We start from the raw sequence: 16,996 nt of genomic DNA on the forward strand, positions 1-16,996 counted from the left end.
AGGGGGTGAGTGGGGGGGTGGTAAGAATGGGAGGGACAGAAGGAGAGGAGAGTTGACGGGAAGGAGGAGAGGAGGAAGAGAAGAGGGATGGAAGGGGAGGAAAAGGGAATGAAGACAGGGAAGAAGGACAAGCACAACAAAAAATACCATCTAGATAAAGGGAGGAACCGAAGAAGAATGAATGAATTAGAAACACAGACATCAATAAAGGAGAGACGTGAGGGAGAATGAGATAATGGAAGACTTGAGAGACAGACAGATAAAAAGAGAAAGAGAGAGAGAGATTACGGATCATATGTTGTGTGTGGTGCAGTACAAAGCTATTTTACACACACACACACACACACACACACACACACACATACACACACACACCTCCTGGACTCGTCAGCGCCCGACATATATTCAGGAATGGTAATTACCTGAGTATTTTAATAGTGTAAGGAGCTAATTATCTTGGAAGCTGGAGGTAATTATCATGGAGGTAATTAGAACTGCCCTCACAAGCCTCTACTCAAACTACCTCACTTCCACCCACCCACCTCCTCTTCCTCCTCCTTTACCGTCGTCTTCCTTCCCTCTTCCACCACTTCCTTTTACCCCTCCTCCACCCTTCCTTCACCCTCCTCCACCCACTTCCTTCACCCACCTCCTTCACCCACCTCCTCCATCCACTTCCTCCACCCACCTCCTCCACCCACCTCCTCCACCCACCTCCTCCACCCACTTCCTTCACCCACCTCCTCCACCTACCTCCTCCCACCCTCCTCCACCCACTTCCTTCACCCACTTCCTTCACCCTTCTCCACCACTTCCTTCACCCCACCTCCTCCACCTACCTCCTACCTCCTCCACCCACTTCCTCCACCCACCTCCCTAACTGTAGATATGGTTAAGAATGTCTTTAACTGGTGATGTGGACTGTGTGTGTTCCTAACTGGATATAATGAGACTAGACCTAACTGGAGATAAGACCAGGGTATACCTAACTGGTGTGGACAGAGTGTATCTAACTGGGTAGGTGAGACTGGACCTGACTGGAGATTTAGTCAGAATGTCTTTAACTGGAGATATGACTAGAATTTGAACCTAACTGGATACGAGGCCAGTCAGAATGTATCCTAACTGGAGATGTCAGAATAAATATCTAACTGCAACAAGCGAAACTGACGCAACTCTACCTTAACTTTTTACAACGGCTCGTCCATTTAATTAAGGGAAAATTAATTAACTTAAATTTGAGAATCTGATGCCTGGCTGTAACACCTCACTGCCTGGGAATATTGCTGTGGCTTAGGTTAGGTTAGGTTAGGTTAGGTTAGGTTAGGCTAGGCTTGGCTAGGCTGGGTTAGGTTAGGTTGGGGCTGTGTTGGTGCTGGGTTAGGTGTGTTGGGTGATTAGGTTTCCTGTTACAAATTTGCATTATTAATTTACGTAGTGACTGTACCTGGACTGCATTTCTGTATTTATGTTATATATCGTTTCATTACAGTGCACGTTATTATACTTGGACTGAATATACTTTACTAACATATCTAATTTGACTAAGTGAACAGCAACCTGGAGGAGAATTTATCGAAAATATCTCTCTTCTCCTCCATCTCCTTCCCCCTCCCCATACTCATCCTCCTCTATACTCCTTCTCTTACCCTCCTCTCACCCCTCCCTTCCTTTCCCTCCCATCTCCCACCCCCCCCCAGGAGTGTCGCGTGACTGGAGACTTTGTTTTTCATAATGAGTTCAGGTGATCGCTGGCTGCAGGTGGGGCCAAGCCTCCTAGCACCTCCCGATATGATCTGTGTGTGTGTGTGTGTGTGTGTGTGTGTGTGTGTGTGTGTGTGTGTGTGTGTGTGTGTGTGTCATAATACCATATCAACCTTACACTGGACATAACCCTGTAAGATGATACTGAACACCAATACGAACATGATCAGGGGGCGAGAGCAGGGGGGGTGGGCGTGAGTAAGCATTATATCACTGCTCTAGTCTGTAACTCTATAGGAAAGAGCTCATGTATGATAGAGCCCAAGAGCCCTCACCATCCCCCTGCTCTATAATCTTATCTAGGGAGGTTAGTGTTATATCAAGGCTCTCAAATTATAGAGGTCTTTATAGAGTAGAGACGCCATGGACACATCGCTCACCCCTACCCCTCGCCCTATAACGTTACAATATTAATTTCAGGATTATAGGGGTCAAAAATCGCCCATTATACTGGACTTATTATACGATTGAGATTTTAAAACCTGAATAGACTGGATTATAGCCGCTGTGATTATACACCTTTGTAGAATTAGCGATCGTATTTTCAATGGTAATCAATCTTTGGTATTATTGAATGTTATAGAGACGATGTTATTAAGTATTCTAATTATACCATCATGCTTACAGAACCTTAACAACCGCTGTCTGATAAAGTTAAAGGACCTATAATACTGACAGGTTAAGGTAGATAATTCATTACTTTCCCCCCTATGAACTGTAACTTCAGGATATACGGCTCTATACAAACAAACTTCCTTAACTCCTTTGTACAGTAGTATTGCATCTATTAACTGTCTAATAATAATATTCTCTTATGCATATCGTGTACAGTCAACTACTATGTCCTTCCTTCACCTCTCCCCCTGAACCACGAACCCCCGAGAGATTCAGACTCGTGAACCCGAAGCAGTAGACTGATACATTATTCTATCCATAAATGCTTCAGGTTCACGGGGGACTTTGGTAGTTGACTGATATGTAATGTGTTCTCACGGGGCTTCAGTAGATGTGTAACGCGATACAGTTCTTGGTTTTATGAGTCGGTATACTTTCCTGGTGTTAACTGAAATTAGGCTGCTGTAGAATGTAGAATATCATGGGTATTTCCATAGGTGTTGTTAGTGTTTTGTTTTCGCATATCTGGAGTACACGAGACCTATAATCCGGAATTTTTTTGCTTATCTGGAGTACAGGAGATCCATAATCTGAACTATTTGCCTTCATAAAATAATACATACACCACACATAAAATTTAATTTTTTTATTTATCATTATTTCATGACAACTAAAATAAAAAAAAAATATTACCTTTCCGAGTTACATGAAACCTAAAATTCGTAATTCTTTCACCCATTCGGAATACACATGACCTAATAGTCTTTTTTTATGGGTTTTTGAAAACTATTTATACTGTATATTATTTTTTTATGTATGAAGCGGGTGGGTGATGCCATCTGTTATACTGGAAGGGTTATGGGGGTATTAATGCTTTATCATACCGCTTGACCTGTTAATGTTCTCCACTGCGGGCTCTGGCAGTGTGGGGTTGTCTGTCCCTCCCCGACCTAATATATCTTTTGTGGTGGTGAGGGTGGGGTGCTGGGGTGGGTGGAGGTGTATGTTGGGTAGTAGTGGGTGGTGAGGATTGAAGGGCGGAGGAAGGACGAGGAAAGACGAGGAAATCAGACACACCACTGATGCGGAGGATTAAACATCTCAATCAGACATTCCAGTTAGTTGTTTGTGTATTCGTGTACGTATTCTTACACTCCTTGTATGTGTATGGGTAATTGTACACACACACACACACACACACACACACACACACTCACACACACACACACACACACTCTCCCCACTCCCACACACACTCTCCCCACCTCTCCCCTCTCCTCTCCCACCTACCTTTTATCATCACAAACTAATAGTGGTCAAATGATGTTTTAACGTCAAATAAAAATCAACGGCGTTTCTTTCAGATTGGTTGAAGCTTGTTAATTACTTGGCATAATAATAAATGCAATTTGTACTCATTCGAAGTTTTTATTTGGCGTTCATATTTCTATCAAAACAATAGGGGTCCGCGAGCTCTTTAAATATGGCATTTTCCAGCCGAATCACCAACAATGCTGAGCAAATTGATGGTTAAGCCTTGTAATAAATATGGGAATAGCTTTTGTTTATCGTTATTGTCGTAGTCAGTGTTAGTCTTAACTGCTCTCTCTCTCTCTCTCTCTTCTTTTTTCTCTTTTTTTTCTGTCTCACCTTTTTATGTCTCTTGTTGAGCTTCAGTGAGAGGAAACTCGAGTGAAGGGTGGGGTGGGAGGGAAGGAGGATAAGTACTGTAAGAGAGATGGAGGGTAGATAGGATGAGATGGGATGGTGGGTTGAGTTGGAAGGGATAGGTGGGGTGAGAGTGGGTGGGGATAGGTAGTTAGGAGTAATGGAGTAGGTGGGTGGAGGTAGAGGGTTTGGGTGCAATGAGGTAGTATAAAGTGGAGGGGTAGATAGGGGAGGATGGGGGGAGGGGTAGATAAGGTGAGGGGTAGGGGTGAGGGGTAGGGGAAGATGGAGGTGAGGGGAGATGAGGTGAGAGGAGGAGGGAGATGAGGTGGGAGGTGGGGGAGATGAGGGAGGGGTGGGGGGAGATGAGGTGAGGGGGGGGAGATGAGGGAGGAGTAGGGGGGAGATGAGGTGAGGAGTGGGGAGATAAGGTGAGGAGGGGGAGATGAGGTGGAGGGGTAGGGGGAGAGGAGGGAGGAGTAGGGGAGATGAGGAGGGTGGGGAGATGAGGTGAGGGGTAGGGGAGATGAGGTGAGGAGTAGGGGAGATGAGGTGAGGGGTAGGGGAGATGAGGTGAGGGGTAGGGGAGATGAGGTGAGGGGTAGGGGAGATGAGGTGAAGGGTAGGGGGAGATGATTGAGAGGTTCATTATCTTATAGCTGAGACCCGTAAGAGTTCAGATGGTAGGCAAGTTATGTATCGTATTGGGGCTCGAAGCTTCAGCAATGAGTGTTCGAATCTTTGTTGTTCATGTATTTTAAGCTTTCGTTTGAGGAAGCTATAAGTGGCATAAAGCTTAAATGAAATAAATCTTTTGATACGGATTTAGAAGGATTAATCTCGGGGTTCGAAAGTGTGTTAAAAACCACGTTTTGAGCTCCTCGTTGACATTTAACCACCCAACCTAACCTAACCTAACCTAACCTAACCTAACCTAACCTAACCTATAACAACAAGAGCCTATAACGACCGAAACCTACAACTACCTACTCCTGTAACGACTCACGCTTATAAAGACGTGAACCTATAACAACCTACGTCTATAACGACCAATGTCTATAACGACCTACGCCAATAACGACCTTAACGTATAATGATCTGGTCCTACTAGCGAGAGAGAGAGAGAGAGAGAGAGAGAGAGAGAGAGAGAGGCAGGACCTGGGCCTACTAGCATGAGAGAGAGAGAGAGAGAGAGACCTAGTGTGACCTGGGCCCATAGCTTGGTCCCTCAGGTCGAGGTGGCTGGCAGGAAGGAACAAGCATTACACCTTAATTACTGTATTGATCCACAGTGGCGCTGTAACGACCCACGAGCATGCGACCAGGCCCCCCCACTCCCCAGCCCACCTACCACCCCACTAGTAGCAAAACTTAGCCCATCCTAGCCCCCTTAACCCACCCTGGTCCATTCTCCCAAGCCCATTCTATACCTGGATATGCCTACCCTATCCCATACCAGCCCACCTACCACCTCTCTTACACCGTAGCCCACCTTGACCCACTCTTATACACCCCACCACTTTTACAACCTAACCCACCCTGACCCACTCTTATACACCCTGACCCACTCTTTGACAACCTAACCCACCCTGACCCACTTATACACCCTGACCCACTCTTTTACAACCTAACCCACCCTGGACCCACTCTTATACACTCTGACTCTTACAACCAGCCCACCCTGACCCACTTTATAAACCCTGACCCACTCTTTTTACCAACCTAGCCCACCCCTGACCTCACTTTACAATCCAGGCCCACTCTGGACCCACTTTGACTAGCGGTCCCGTGTGATCTATCGTGTTTATTCTGACCAACTGTCTCTATTTTTCTTTTATTAATTGTTCAGTGACCTTTAACTTGATTCCTCCCTTGACCACCACGGCCATCACACGCCCACCACGGCCTATCACACGCCCACCACGGCTATACACGCCCACCACGGCCTATCACACACGCCCACCACGGCCTATCACACGCCCACCACGGCCCATCACACCCCACCATAACCCACACCACGCCCATCTACCATGTCCTACTATAGCCCATGTCACCACCCACCCCACCAGGATATAACCCACCCACCGACCCACTATCCCACCCAACCCACTACCCCCAACCCCACCACACTCCTCAAACACCATACCCCACCTCCAACCCACCCCACACAACCCACCCACCGACCCACCACGCTGTCATACATTATTCCAACACGTCCTGGGCGCTGTGGCGTACGACAATCGCCAGCAGTTTTAGCAACAAACATAGAATAGTGTCGACCTACCCACCTACCACTTACCCACCACCACCCACCCACCACCCACCTACCTACCCACCACCACCTACCTACCTACCCACTCACCCACCACCTACTCACCTGTCTGCTGCCTGCCTGCTCTGCCTGCCTGCCTGTCTGCCTGCCTGCCTGCCTGCCTGACCGACTGTCCCAATAATATTTATTTTTTCCCCCACAAAACGCAATTACTCCTAGTCTTCGTCCTGGTGCCTATTTTATTATGATTATTTTAGATGTGTCTGTCTGTCTGTCTGTCTGTCGAGAGGGATAGTTGGTGAAGAGAGAGAAGAGGATACATATGAGGCTAAAGGAACTGGGTGGGTGTGTGTGTGTGTGTGTGTGGTGTGTGTGTGTCCTGAACACACACACACACTCAGGGTCCGTCATGAGAAGGCTGTGGGGATGTAGTCAACAGTGGGTACGTGCAGTCATTAACTAAGGCCCTACACTTATGGGCGCTAACTACGGCTTTACACTCATCTACGTCATTCACAGACAAAAAACCTAACCTAACCTAATTCCAACCAGTCTGCGTACACAAGCTTCCCCACACACCTCTAAAAGCCTTGTAACACTATTTTTGTCAACATTTAAAAAAATAAAAAATAACTAGTGTCCCCACACACACACACACACACACACACACACACACACACACACACACACACACACACACACACACACACACACACACACACACACACACACACACACACACACACACACACCTTCATGCATTTTCATAAACATCATTATCAACAACAACAACTCTAATAACAACAACACAAACAACAACAACAAATTAAGTCTTTCTGTAAATACTAACCACAGAGAGACGATATTTGTGTTTGTTTTTATATCAGTGTAGCGATGCTTGTATGTTTGTGATTTCAGTGTTTTGTTTGTTTGTGATCTCAATGAAGCATTTCCTTTGTAGGTGATAAGAGTTTAGCATTGTTTGTTTATTTGTCATGTTAATGAGGCAATATGTTTGTTTGTTTGTTTGTTTGTGATTTCATTGGGGACAAGTTTTGTTTGTTACTCCCAAGTCACTGGTTAGGAGTCAACTACAAAAGTCCATTCACCTCTCCCCCTGAACCACGAACCCCCGAGAGATTCATAAGACTCGTGAACCCGAAGCAGTAGACTGATACATTATTCTATCCATAAATGCTTCGGGCTCATGAGTCTAAATTGGGCTGTTCTTATAGTGATCAGTACGTGGTCGTATGGACTGGATGAGGTTGTAGTGTCGAACAGCAATTCTTGGACGAGGGATCTCAGGTGGTAGCAGGAGACGTTGGCGAGGATGGTGTATAAATTCTTCCCAAAACACACAGAGTGGTCATGATGATGATCAGAGAGAGTTAAGAAGATTAGTGTACTGGGCGCCTCTTCATATGTAGGAGAGGGGGAGAATAGTCTTGCACGCATCTTCCGCACGCCCTCTTCTGCACGCCATCTTCCGCACGCCATCTTCTGCACGCCATCTTCTGCACGCCGTCTTTTACACCACCTAGGATTCCTCGTTGTGTAGCAGCAGTGGGGAGGAAGAGCACGCAGGAAACATCAGTGGCAGGAAAATAGATGTTGTGTAAACACTCATGAACTCTGGCGCGGAACTCCGAGGGACTTGAGACGACGGAGTGTGTGTGTGTGTGTGTGTGTGTGTGTGTGTGTGTGTGTGTGTGTGTGTGTGTGCGTGTGTGTGCCGTGTGTGTGTGTGTGTGTGTGTGTGTGTGTGTGTGTGTGTGTGTGTGTGTGTGCCGTTTCTTGTCATAAATTCCATGAAGAGAGATTTTTTTGTCTCTAAGGTAGAGCATATAACTCTGTAAACATCAAATATTATTTTATCGAAAAATCACATCTAGGAATTTCTATATATAGATAATCATATGGGAGAAGAGGTTGAAGGAGGGAGGGAAGGAGAGAGGGAGGTAGGGAGGGAGTGAGGTAGGGAGAGAGACGGGGGGAGGGAGACGTTATTGAGAGAGGGTGAAGGAGGCAGTGGTGGTCACCTCTAGGTCGCCAAGTCCTTTGTAAGGGGCGAGGGGAAGGAGGAAGAGGAGGAGGTTCGATGAGGGAGAGACATGAAGGAGGAGGCGGGGTGGTGAGGGAGAGGGAAGGAGGAGGAGGGATGATGGGGGAAGGGACAAGCAGTAAGAGGAAGAGGAGAGGGACGAAGGAGGGAAGTAGGAGTGGGGATGATAAAGGAAGGAACAAGAAATAGAAAGAAGACGAGGAAGGGGGTTAGGAGAGAGAGGCAAGAAGGAAGGGGAGAGAGAGATAGAAAGAGAAGATATGATGAAAGGAGAGGGAAAGAGGAATACTGGAAAGGGAAGGAACAGGTAATTTCTGGAATAGGAGTATGACGGGAAAACTGGACGAGTAGATAACAGTAAAGAGAGGAATAAGAGTAGTTAGTGATGATGGGAAGGAGATAGATAGAGAATGACAAAGGGAATATTTTCTTTTATCTCACCACTCCTAAGTCCAACTCTCTCCACCACCTTGTCAAGTCATGTCTTCTCATCCCTCTAACTCCATTTCTCTCCACTCACTCCCCCCCACACCCTTACCCCTCAACTTCCCCCCCCCTCCCCCTCCTCCCCTCCTCCCTCCCCCTCTGCCCAGAAGCAGCGTCGTAATAGTGGGATTTTCTTTTTCATTTTTCTTTTTCCTCAGAGTCCAAGATTTTTTTTTTGGGTGTTGAGACTTAAATTCAAGGGATTTAATTATATATATTAACAAGGTAAAAATAATTTACAACTCAAGTTCTGAAGCTTGTTGCATCTGGGAGTTTTTTGTATTCAGGTGATGAAGTTGGTGTGTGTGTGTGTGTGTGTGTGTGTGTGTGTGTGTGTGTGTGATGCATATATATAGCTCTTCAATCACTAACTTTCCTGATGTTAATTTTATTTTCGTCCATGTTAACTATATACTTTTTTAACACCTGTCAATTAACAAATAAATCCATTTGCATAATTTCACGCCTTAGTGCATGACGCGTGTCGAGGCGGAGCAGTTGGTAAAATGTTCTCACCAAAGTTGTTCTCTCTCTCTCTCTCTCTCTCTCTCTCTCTCTCTCTCTCTCTCTCTCTCTCTCTCTCTCTCTCTCTCTCTCTCTCTTTTCTCTCTCTCTCTCTCTCTCTCTCTCTCTCTCTCTCTCCTCTCTCTCTCATACTCAACTCATGTCCCTGTGCCTACTTCTCCACACACACCCACACCAACATCCACTTCTCCACACACACCACACCAACATCCACTTCTCCACACACACCCACACCACTTACCCTCCTCTACACACACCCACACTGCTTTATCCACTCCTTCCTACACCCACACCAACACCCATCCCTACACCTACACTCATCTCCCCCTACGCCTACACCCTATTGTTCTTACAGGAGTAATTACAACCGTTCCCATTATTCTGGTCTCCTTGCCTTTAATCTTCCTGTTTTTTGTAATTAAAAAAATGGTTCTCATTTTCTTTCCCCCGACAAAGTCTGACGGGAGACTTATTTATTTTTTACCTCTATTAACTCGTATCTATTTATCAGTTTCTTTTTTATCATACAATCCTTAATTCTATTTTTTATTAGTCGCGTGTGTGTGTGTGTGCGTGTGTGTGTGTGTGTGTGTGTGTGTGTGTGTGTGTGTGTGTGTGTGTGTAATATTTAACACCACAATATCTGACCACTGTTCATAAATCATTTTTCCGCTACCACTCTGGGATGATATGGGGTGCACAATAAACTAGCCGTTGCTTGGAGGGGGAGAGAAATAAAATTAAATTCCATTATTACATTGTTATTCAAAGATCTAATTAACACACACACACACACACACACACACACACACACACAGACACACAGACACACACACACTTCCTCGTTTCCATTAACTAACAAACACTTAGTTGCCACGACCCATTCCACAGGTAAAAACACCCATCAGGTAATGCCGAGTGCCCGTAAGGAGAGGCAGCGTTATCTTATATAATAACCGTGTGTTACCTGTTGTGGTGATTAACCTTAGTTACAACAGTATGGGGTGAGATTAACGTGTACAGGTGTGTTGTGTCAGGTGCGAGCCCTGAGAGAATTGGGACCAGGAGTCTAAACTAGATGCGTTCTCTTAATGGGAGGGAAAATGAACGGTTGGGTATCTGGAAATTGTATAAAGAATGAAATTAGTTGTGTTCTGTAGGTTAACCCTTTGAGGACGATGGTTTAACCCTTTAACTCTGATGGTTTAACCCTTTGAGGACGATGGTTTAACCCTTTAACTCTGATGGTTTAACCCTTTGAGGACGATGGTTTAACCCTTTAACTCTGATGGTTTAACCTTTTGAGGACGATGGTTTAACCCTTTAACTCTGATGGTTTAACCCTTTGAGGACGATGGTTTAACCCTTTAACTCTGATGGTTTAACCCTTTGATGACGTTAGTATAACTTTTTGTCGATGATGGACTTCTCCTTTACGGGAATTAGACAGGTTCTTATGTCCTTAGTCCGTGGGAATATTGTACGTTGAGGGAAAGTTAACGTATATAGGACAAATAAACGTACAGACAAACAGATTAACGCACATAGATAACAAAAACACATATATAGTGGAAATAAACGTACATGGTGACAAAATAGCGTACATAGACAAATATAACGCACAGATGGGAAATAGACGTAATTAATTACAAAATGACGTACATAATAACAAAATGTACAAAGATTGCTGAAAGAATAACGTACACGGAGGTAATTAACACACGGTACACCAAGGAGGAGGATCATTAACATACATACGGAGGAAAAAAATGACCAAGTGTGTGTCTTTGAGGTTGGCGGAGATGGGAGCTTTACCTGAGCTTGATTACCAGGTTGAGGGAGTGAAGGGCGTATCAGCAGGTGAGATCTGTACCGCTGATGAGAGGTTGAGGAGGAGGAGGAGGCGGGAAGAAGGAGAAGGAAGGAAGGAAGAGGATGAGGAAGGAAGGAGAGAGAGAGAGAGAGAGAGAGAGAGAGATCCCATATTACGTTCTCTCCTCCTCCTCCTCCTCAAGCTGTAAAAAATAACCCAGCATATGTTAATTCCAGGAGATAATTATCCTCTTAATCCGGAAACTAAACCTCATTTTTCTCTCCCTTAAACTCCCTTCCCTCCCCCCCCGTCTACTTTACCTCCCCTCTACCCCCCTTCCTTCCCCTCCCCTTCCTTCCTCTCTCATTATCTTCCCACCTCTCTCTCCTCCTCTTCCTCACCCCCCTCCCCCACCTTAAAATATGGGATCTCTTTAACACCCCAGACTATAAAAGGGTAACGATCGCTTTAATATAATGTCTGTCTGTCTGTCTGTCTGTCTATCTTTGTGTATCTGTGTGTCTGTCTGTCTGTCTGTCTGTCTGTCTGTCTGTCTGTCTGTCTATGTGTATCTGTGTGTCTGTCTGTCTATCTGTCTGTCTATCTGTGTCTGCCTGTCTATCTGTGTGTCTGTCTGTCTATTTGTCTGTTCTGCTGTCTGTCTGTCTGTTTACATCTTTATCTGTCTGTCTGTCTGTCTGTTAGTGTTTCGTTCTTCTCTTGTGTGAAATATATTAATAAATTGAAGGTACTGGATGCCAATAGGCGTCATCCCTGGCCGGGTCGAGTTACCGGTACTAATTTGATAACAAGGAGGTAACGTTTCCGATGGTGATGTAATTAAGATGATTAAGGCGGGGATAAATGTTGGCTGATCTAACGTTGGCACAAACGTTTGATAAATGCTGATGGAAGGAACGTTTGTTTTAAATGTAATGATGATGATGATGGTGGCACAAACGTTCGATAATTACTGTTGGTACGAACGTTTTGTTATCTACTAAAATATTTGACAGAAAAACGTTCAATTAATTTATAAGTTGGAGAAATGTTCGATAATTAATTGGTATTGGTGGGAAACGTTCTTTGTGTACTTTCGTTTACTCATGGAGTCACAACTTGCAGGAGGAAACGCTTACTGTAATTGGCTGGTACTTTGTATTGGGAGGAAACTGTATTACTATTGGCTGGGAAAGATATTTACTAAGACATCATTATCATTATCTTCTTCCTTTCTTTATGTCATCATCATCATCATCATCTCTTACCATTTGTGTCTTTAATTAAACCAGCACGAGGCAGATCTCACTTACCTGTATTAATAAAAGGACTTCAGGTAAGGAAGCTATTGAATAATGCTTATTAAAGGTAACCTCTCAATTAAACCTGTAAGATAGAGCTAACATCCGGGTATTGAGAGAAATTATTCTTTATTTATATGTTGCTCCTAACACTATATATACTGTATATATACTATCATTTAATATAGTCAGTAAACTGGGGCTGTTTTATGCATATATGTGTGTTGTTAGAAGCGATCTTTATGTTAGACAGAGAGAGAGAGAGAGAGAGAGAGAGAGAGAGAGAGAGAGAGAGAGAGAGAGAGAGAGAGACTTTCGTGTTCTTAATTAATAGTTAGAAAAACATACACAGGAAAAGTTAGAGACGCATTTCTTAACTTAAAAAAAAATTTACTAACATCAACACAGAGGGAAAGGTAAGAGAGACACTTGTTTCCGTTAATAATCCTTACAAAACACTGAGTGAAGATGAGTGACATTCATCTTTACTTAAAAATAACTTACATCAACACAGATTTGCTGTAAGACAAACTCTAATTAAATATTACTAAAAGCGCTACATAATGAATGAGTAAAAATAAAAGACACTTAAATATTACTTACAAGACACATAAAGTAAGAGAACACAATAGACCTTTACTGAAACACAAAAAAAAAATATTAAAACTGGATAACTTTTGCAGGTTTATCGACGTATAAGCTCCACCTCTTTACTAAGAAAGCTAAACGCCTTTACCAATACACCTTAAGTGAGATAACCTCCATCACGCTGGTTTTATTAAGAGATAAACGTGATATAGGAATAGAGTAAAAAAAAAACTTCAATTCCATTACTTAAGGTCCAGTTTATGAGCAACAAACCAGGTAGTAGTGACCGCCTCCTCTCGTAAGTTTCCCCTTCTGAGAGTCCCTTCCACAGCGCTGAGAGGAAAGTTCCCATCGCTAGGAGGTTAGAGGCGACCCTTTAGTGGCTAGGAGGGATGGGAACGAGAGCTGAGAGTTTTGTATTTGGGTCAGGATATAATGCTAGGAGACTGTTGGTTGGTGAACTAGGAATGTCTTATGGTGGTTTTTGTTGCTGGGAGTAGAGCTGAGACTGTCTTATTGTAAGAAATAAACCAGGGAGGGACGAGAGAATAGCTGAGACAGGTAGCTAGTGAGTTAGGAGTGTTCTGTGGTTGATGCCGTAATGCTGAGAAGGCTGAGAGGAGAGCTGAGACTTTCACGAGGATGTCCGAAAATAGGTAAGATTCATTCGCTGAGAAGTAAGAGTAAGAGGAGCGGTGGCTGAGTGCATATTGCTCTCGCCTCTCATCCTAAGGGTCACTGGTCTGCGCTTGGGTCGTCACCGAGTCCACCCAGCTGTGAATGGGTACCTAATTTTACAGTTGTGGAAGTGAAGATGGTCGAGTACAGTGCCGGTCATGCTGCCTCCTTGTGTACCGAACGAAAAAATTTAATCTACAGGATTCAATTTTTACACCATAAAAAAATAAATAAATAAAATTAAAACTATAAATAATGATCTAACACACTCGTGGAAATTTTCAAGATGGAAACTTATAATCTACAAACCATTCCCATTCCCGATTCCCATTCCTGATCAAAGAGACTGTATATAGTAATTTTAAAAATGGTCCCGTGAGGCAGCAACGAGTAGGAACAGATTAGATGGTTTGGTATTCACTTGGTGTGTGTGTGTGTGTGTGTGTGTGTGTGTGTGTGTGTGTGTGTGTACAGGAAGAGAGACAGACGCTCGCTGGGACATGATTAGTTCCTAGAAGCGACGCCCAGGTGTTCGTAAGGCAGGTATATGATCAGCTCTGAGACGGCAGCTGGGAGAAGTGATTGTCTCTTTCTCCTTGCAGCTGATAGTCTACCATACAGCTGACACTCCTTGCAGCTGACACTTCTTTCAGCTGACACTTCTCTTTGCAGCTGATAGTCTTCCATACATCTCCATACAGCTGACACTTCTCCATATAGTGTGTGTGAGAGAGAGAGAGAGAGAGAGAGAGAGAGAGAAATTCTTAGGGAAGGTCACAATGTTCCTCAAGGTCTCTCTACCCCTTCAGGTCTTTTGTTATTCATGCCGCGTCAATTTACATTTTATAAATATCCTACGTGGTCTTTGTGCCGCTACTTCACCTCCCGAAAGTCTTAGAACGTTATAAAAAAACTCTTGTTTTTGTTTTGTTGTTTCTCTAAAATTTCTTGACTTCTCCTTTTTTCCTGGATGGGAGAAACTTTCATCAAAACTGTATGACACCCTTTAGAAGGTTTCAAAAAAAAATACTCATTACATTTTCTTTGATTCTTACTCCGTTTTATTTTGGGGAGAACGAAGACATCTTGAAACCCGTGTTGACTTTTTTTTAATATTCTAAAATATTCCTGAGTCATATTGCCTTCTTCTTCGCCTTCTTCATCTTGTTAGACGAGAGGGAAGAATCTTTATCAAATCTCTATGAACTGTTGTAATTTTTTCCCCTACAACTAAATATTCTGAGACGGTGAAGGAATATCAAAACAAAGTTGACTTAATTATTTTTTTTTTTAACTATTTTGAGTCTTAACCCCTTTTTTCACCCCCTCACACAACCCACTTCCCCTCACATCCCTACCTCCCCTCCCAACCCCTACATCCTCACACCCCCTCTCACTCCTCTCTCACACACAGCTTCACACCCCCTCATTCTCTCACCCCCCTCACTCTCACACACCCCCCCTCACTCTCACACACCCCCCATCAATGATATTTTTGCCTGTAGAGAATTAATATTAAACCACCAGTGACATGTTCATAATTTTCCTACTCTGTAAAACCTTTGGGTCTTACCGTCTCCTTTTTACCACAAGTTAAAATTGGTCTTTAAGCGATAGACGGGATTTACTGTATTTTATTAATTTTGGGGTTATAAATTTTTGGTTGGTTTCTGTTCGGTTGATAATTAATTAATATTGGTTGTATGTTCGTTAGCTAAGTTCTTCCTGTTTCTCTAATACTTTTGTCGTGTGGGGTGTCTCTCTCTCTTCACGCGGGGTAAAAAAAATACCAAACTCACTACAAACCTCAATTTCACAACAAAAGACCTCGAGTTTTTTTTTCGGTAAAGTTTTTTCCTCGTCTGTTTATTCCTTAATTTATTCTCTAGACGTTGGGTACTTTCCTTAAAATAAATTATGAGTTTTTTTTTCTTTCGTTGCTGCAAGAGTTGAATTTATTTGAGTTTATTTTTCCCCTATTGTTTCTTCCTAATTTACAATGTTGAGTAAAACCTCTATTTAACGAACTATATGGTAAGAGATGTCCGTTAGATAGATATATAGATAGATAGATAGATAGATAGATAAATAGATAGTTAGATAAATAGATAGATAGATTAATGTAATGTAGTATACTGTGATGTGACGTGATGTGATGTGATGTGACGTGATGTGATGTGATGGATGATGTGATGTGAGGATGGTGGATGACGTGATGATGTGATGATGATGATGATGATGACGTGGAAGGAGTGATGTGGATGACGTGATGTGGACGGGATGGAGTGACGGGATGTGATGATGTGGATGATGACGTATGTGATGTGATGTGATGTGACGTGATGTGATGTGACGGTAATTTTTCTAATAAATATTTTTCTCTCTTTTCAGGTAATTTGTGCTTGACATGTCTCGTATTTTTACTCAAGAGGATCTGTAATTTTTTTGTAAGTAGTTGTATTTTATTTCTTAATTTTTGTATTATATTTTTAGTCGATTTTTTTTCCAAGTAATGTTTTTATTTTATTCAAGATGTTATTAATTTTATTCTATTTGTTACTTTTATTTTGTAAGTACTTATGTTTTTATTAATTTTCATTATATTGTATTTTTTGACGTTTTTCTTTTAAGTTTTTTTTTATTTCGTTCAAGATATTTTATTTTTTTTATTTTTTATTTATTTTTTTTATTTTTTTAATATGTTACCCCTTGTACACGGGTTCCTCTCTCAGTTGAATAAGACCATCTGGTGTCACATTAAATATTAAAAGTGGCGTCCCGATAGTGATTGCTGCGACCTTGAGTACGATAAATAATCCCCAGAGTACGATAGCTCATCTCCAGTGTACGATAACTGATCCCCATAGTACGATAACTAATCCTCATAGTACGATAACTAATCCCTAGAGTACGATAGCTGATCCCCAGACTACGATAACTAATCCCGAGAGTATGATAACTGATCCCCATAGTACGATAACTAATCCTCATAGTACGATAACTAATCCTCATAGTACGATAACTAATCCCTAGAATACGATAACTAATCCCGAGAGTACGATAGCTGATCCCGAGAGTACGATAACTGATCCACAGAGTACAATAGCCGCTAGAAGGAAGTTAATTAACGATACTTGTAAATGGCGGAGTTTCTTTCTAAAGACTATATTTACCCGAGGGAGCGAGGATCGTTGATTGTGTGTTTGTCCTCTCAGAAACAT

General features: G+C 43.0%; 1 long non-coding RNA gene across 1 annotated transcript in view; it reads left to right on the top strand.

The window, feature by feature from the left end:
• The window catches only part of LOC121875571, a 121,155-nt gene extending 104,913 nt beyond the window's left edge, over nt 1–16,242 (top strand). The window contains exon 4 of the long non-coding RNA XR_006090642.1: nt 16,167–16,242. This is a non-coding gene — a long non-coding RNA (uncharacterized LOC121875571). The remainder of the gene's footprint in view (nt 1–16,166) is intronic.
• Nucleotides 16,243–16,996: the final 754 nt, after the last annotated feature.

Source organism: Homarus americanus, unplaced genomic scaffold, assembly GCF_018991925.1.
Source record: "Homarus americanus isolate GMGI-L3 unplaced genomic scaffold, GMGI_Hamer_2.0 scaffold51859, whole genome shotgun sequence".
Lineage (NCBI taxonomy): Eukaryota > Metazoa > Arthropoda > Malacostraca > Decapoda > Nephropidae > Homarus > Homarus americanus.